Here is a 6,000-nt window from a genome sequence, read left to right on the forward strand (position 1 = left end):
TCAAACATTAGCAGTGACCAGTGCAGTGCTGGTGCCGAGGTGACCGATAGTAGTGGCCGTGGGAGTTACAGGGAGGACGAGGGCAGGGATGCTGAGGGGGAGTTACAGGGAGGGTGAGGGCAGGGATGTTGAGGTGGAGTTACAGGGAGGGTGAGGGCAGGGATGCTGAGGGGGACTTACAGGGAGGGTGAGGGCAGGGATGCTGACAGGGAGCTAGATGGAGTGTGAGGAGCACTGAGGGGGGAATTACAGGGAGGGTGAGGGAAGGGGCACTGGGGGGGGGGGGGGGGAGTTACAGGTAGGGTAAGGGTGAGGCCAGGAACGCTGACAGGGGAGTTAGGGGGAGGGAAAAATTGGTGGTTGCTCCCAGCGCACAACCCAACAGGAATAAAATATAGTACTCAGTTTTGGTAAATTCAAAGAGGTTTATTACTTGACAAATATTACTTAAAAACAGCTGTGATGATATAGCATGTGCCCGTTCTACTGGAATGGCCATGGGGGGCTATGGAAGTGATATATGAATGGGTGGTTCCTATATAAGTATATAGGGAATAGGAATTATAGTGTACAATCCTAGTACCGGTACACTTGACAAACAAACATATATTGTCAGAGACAAAGACAGAACACAAACATATACAAACAACCTACGTGAATGGCAGTGTGAAGCGCTATGCTGCGTCTTACTCTCATCTGCCGTAGTAATAGGTAAAGCTTTACTGAACCGCTTAGGTGATGTCCCTAGATTACCCAATGTGTGGGATTAGCCCATGTATAAACTGCGTCCTTAATTAGGCAAAAGTCCCGTGTGGCAATTGGTATGATGTGTGGGTATATTACTCGTATAGCTGCTCCGTATACAGTGAGGTGGGGATGAATTCCTTACCTCCTCCGTGGTGCGTGGTGCGTTCCGAATGCCCGGATGTCCCTTGATGGTGATCGTCCTTCTCTGGGGGAAATGGTGATGTCTGCCGGCAGACTTCCTCACAGCGCGCCGTGAACGTCTAGCGGAACGTCTGACCTGATCGCACGCTGCAACTTTTTGCTGCCTGTGCGATCAAGTAGACACCGCCTATGAGGGAGTGGATTTTTGCATACAAGGCTGCGATCGCTTGAGCAGCCCTGCTATGCAAGAAAAGTTTTGTGCAGAACTAAACTAGGGTAAGACTTACTTACCCTGTGCGATCACTTCAGCGTTGCAGGTTCCGGAATTGACGTCAGACATCCGCCTTCCAAACGCCTCGACACACCTGCGTTCAGATCTCCACGTCCCGAAAACGGTGAGTTGATGGATCCGCCTTCCTCCTGTCAATCTTCTTGTGGTCACCGCTGCAACAGCTTTCTTTGTTGGAGGCGTCGCTGCGCAGTTCCGACCCGATCGCACGTCTGCGAAGAAGCTCAGCGTGCGATTGGGACGGAATGACCCCCATCGTCTGTAAGTTCATAGGATATTGCTAATATAAAGAGATCCTTAAATGTCCATAAAATGAGTTTCGCAATTCATAAGGTGAATTCCCGTTTCCACAAGTTTCCACAACAGGAAAAGAAAGACCAGCAGTGCAGATAACTAAAAGGTAATTGGACAAATTTAATGTACATAGCACTCACATTTCATCTATTATACACAAGCATGTAAAAAACACCCGACTGGCGATGGTTCATCTCAGAACCCAACTGGACCTAATGGTAATCGGTAGGAAAAGAAAGTGCCCGGACACTCCAGCAACCCAAACGTGGTATCCAAGCTCAGGGTAGTATAACTCAGTTAGTCAGTGTTAGAAGCCACTCACGAAAAAGTTTTAACCAAGGTTAAAATCAGGCGCAAATTGGGATAATGTGCTAATTTAGCTGCTGCTATAAGAACAGGATTAGTTAGTCCTGTAAATATGGGAACAAAAAAAGAAGTAGAGGATAGCAGCGCTTCAATGAAGAATTTGATACAAATATGTATGGGAAATTTTCTAACAGAGCTAACGAAGATGAATGGATTGAGGGTAAAAAAGATACTCACGCTTAATGCGTTTCAAACCTTGCGGTTCTTCCTCAGAAGCGTCTGGTGGCTAGTGACATTGATCGAGGTTTTATACCTTTTCTAATGAGGAGCAGGTGCTCACGCTTAAAACATTATAAAGTGTTAAGCAATGCAGAATGTCCGATCGCCTCTGGTGTCTGAATGCGCTTTGCGTTCCAGCATGCGTTCCACCTATGTGCGTATAACCGGAAGTTAAGTCTTTACATTGGTATGATAAGGAACCTGGAAAGACTTAACTTCCGGTTATGCGCACATAGGTGGAACGCACGCTGGAACACAAAGCACATTCAGACACTGGAGACAATTACCTTGAGATATCTGCAATGCTGGTCTTTCTTTCTCTTTTATGAGAATCACTATATGTTGTGGAAATGTGAATTCACCTTATGAATTGCAGAACATAAGAGATTGAAGGATCTCTCTATGGGGGTCATTCCGAGTTGATCGCTCGCTAGCTGTTTTTAGCAGCCGTGCAAACGCATACTCGCTGCCCACGGGGGAGTGTATTTTCGCGATGCAAGTGTGCGATCGCATGTGCAGCCGAGCGCAGCAAAAACATTTTATGCAGTTTCTGAGTAGGTCTGAACTTACTCAGCTGCTGCGATCACTTCAACCTGTCTGGTGCCGGAATTGACGTCAGACACCCGCCCGGCAAACGCCTGTACACGGCTGCTTTTAACAACCACTCCCAGAAAACGGTCATTTGCCACCCACAAACGCCCTCTTCCTGTCAATCTCCTTGCAATCGGCTGTGCGAATGGATTCTTCGTTAAATCCATCGCTCAGCAACGATCTGCTTTGTACCCGTACAAAGCACCTATTCATTGCGGTGCATACGCATGTGCAGTAGTGACCTGAACGCTGCGCTGCGATCAGATCGGAATGACCCCCTATATTGGCAACATCCTATGAACTTACAGACAATATGAGGAAATTACAACATATTTACAAGGGTGATTACATGTTTTTTCTATGCATTTTAATAAGTGAGAACGTGTGGTAAGAGATGATTGCGCTATTTTCTATTACTCCTTTTTTTCTATTGGTTAATTGTTGTTGGAACCAAGGTGAAGGTTCCGTGGAATAGAAAGATGCTGCATTAGATTTCTGTTACATATGCGCAGTGACCCAGTTTCTTTTGTTCATTAGCAATCCGTAATATGACCCCCCTCCCTCCCCAGCACGCATTAATATGATACTACCCCCCTCCCTAGCACACATTAATATAACACTACCCCCCTCCCTAGCACACATTAATATGACACTACCCCTTCCCCAACACGCATTAATATGACACTACCCCCTCCCAAACACAAATTTATATGACACTACCCCCCCTCCCTTGCACACATTAATATGACACTACCCCCCCTCCCCAGCATGCATTAATATCACACTACGCCGCTTCCCAGCACACATTATTATGACACCCCCTCCCCTCCCCAGCACACATTATTATGACACCCCCTCCCCAGCACACATTATTATGATACCCCCCCTTCCCAGCACACATCAATATGACACCTCCTTTCCCAGCATGCATTAATATGACACTACCCCCCAGCACGCATTATTAAAACACCCCCCCACTCCCCAGCACACATTATTATGACACCCCCTCCCCAGCACACATTATTATGACACCCCCTTTCCCCAGCACACATTATTATGACACCCCCCTCCCCAGCACACATTATTATGACACCCCTTTCCCCAGCATACATTATTATGACACCCCCTTTCCCCAGCACACATTATTATGACTCCCCCCTCCCCAGCACACATTATTATGACACCCCCTTTCCCCAGCACACATTATTATGACACCCCCCTCCCCAGCACACATTATTATGACACCCCCTTTCCCCAGCACACATTATTATGACACCCCCTTTCCCCAGCACACATTATTATGACACCCCCCTCCCCAGCACACATTATTATGACACCCCCTTTCCCCAGCACACATTATTATGACCCCCCTCCCCAGCACACATTATTATGACACCCCCTTTCCCCAGCACACATTATTATGACAGCCCCCTCCCCAGCACACATTATTATGACACCCCCTTTCCCCAGCACACATTATTATGACACCCCCTTTCCCCAGCACACATTATTATGACACCCCTCCCCAGCACACATTATTATGACACCCCCTTTCCCCAGCACACATTATTATGACACCCCCCTCCCCAGCACACATTATTATGACACCCCCTTTCCCCAGCACACATTATTATGACACCCCCTTTCCCCAGCACACATTATTATGACACCCCCCTCCCCAGCACACATTATTATGACACCCCCTTTCCCCAGCACACATTATTATGACCCCCCTCCCCAGCACACATTATTATGACACCCCCTTTCCCCAGCACACATTATTATGACAGCCCCCTCCCCAGCACACATTATTATGACACCCCCTTTCCCCAGCACACATTATTATGACACCCCCTTTCCCCAGCACACATTATTATGACACCCCCCTCCCCAGCACACATTATTATGACACCCCCCTCCCCAGCACACATTATTATGACACCCCCTTTCCCCAGCACACATTATTATGACCCCCCTCACCAGCACACATTATTATGACCCCCCTCCCCTCAGCACACAATATGACACCCCTCCCCCAGCACACATTATAACACCCCTCCCCCCAGCACACATTATTATGACACCCCCCTCCCCCCAACACACATTAATGTGATAGTTTCTCTCCTCCCCCCTCTCCCCTTAATTATATGAGGCAGCACTACAGTACCTGAGCCTCTGCAGAGTCTTCGTCCCTCTATGTGGCTGGCTGCTCCTCTTCCTGTCGCTGCTGGCTCCTCCAGTCAGTGCACAGTCAGGTGTACATCACATGACTTCCTGTCTGTGCATTGCTGTCCCATACGTGAAGGAGGGGTGAGTGATGCTGAAGATGCTGTGTCTTTAGTGGGGAGGGAGGACTGGAGGGGCGACACTGCTGCCTGTTTTGACTAGTGCAGCGGGGAGGAGCGTGGGGGGAGACCATAGTGTGAAGAGCTTCTGCTCATGCTGCCTGTCAGTGTGACAGGCGGAGCTCCGGCAGCAACACTGCACAGTGCATATCAGCAAGGTAGCAGAGCAGGGAGAGCGCCTCCCTGCTTTGCAGACCTTGCGGGGCGGGTAGCGCTGGGACTGATTAGACGTTCACTGCACGGAGCGGAGGATGTAATGTGCGGTCTTTCACCTGACCGCACATCGCTCCTCCGCTCCTCCTGTAAATGATCGGCGCCTCTCTATGTTTGGGGGGGGGCGAGCTGCCCCCTTGCCCCCCCAGTTCCGACGCCTCTGCTGTCCGGTAACATATCGCACGGATACGTTCCTTTAAAAATATGCCTTGTGCTTTGCACGGCGTACAGAATACAGTTTATCTGTAATGTGTTCATTTTTTCAGCAGCGTAGTGTTAGTTTATTTCATTTATAGATAATCGTACAGCACATCGCGCCTTTGATTAATCTCGATGATGTTATCAAATAGAGCGTATATTATCACGTTGACTGTCCGGTCCAACGCTTCTGCAAAGCGGAATTCGGCACGTAGATTGCCTGTTCTTATCAGGGAAAGGTGTTCTCCACACTCCTGTTCTGGTGAAAGGTCAAATGCAAATAGCGTGTAGCCCCTGAGGTACTCTTCGCGGTCAATCAGTATACCATTGTCAGATTTCTGCTTATTTGTGATCTGTATGAGTGACATATACTCTCTTACAGCATTACCGCTTTCAAAGTCGGGTTGAAATGGCTTGGCGGGGTGCGGCGTTCCATGGGACGCAAAACTTACATTTTTATGTTCAAAGCAAAGGGGGTTCCGGTTATGGATTCCTGAAAATGATTCGTTATCCACAAAACCGACTATAACTGTTTTCGGCACTTGTCCTAAAAATAGATTTTCTAGATTAAATACTCTACTGCCTGTTGGTACGCTG

The sequence above is a fragment of the Pseudophryne corroboree genome, chromosome 1 (genome assembly GCF_028390025.1).
Source record: "Pseudophryne corroboree isolate aPseCor3 chromosome 1, aPseCor3.hap2, whole genome shotgun sequence".
In the NCBI taxonomy this organism is placed as follows: domain Eukaryota; kingdom Metazoa; phylum Chordata; class Amphibia; order Anura; family Myobatrachidae; genus Pseudophryne; species Pseudophryne corroboree.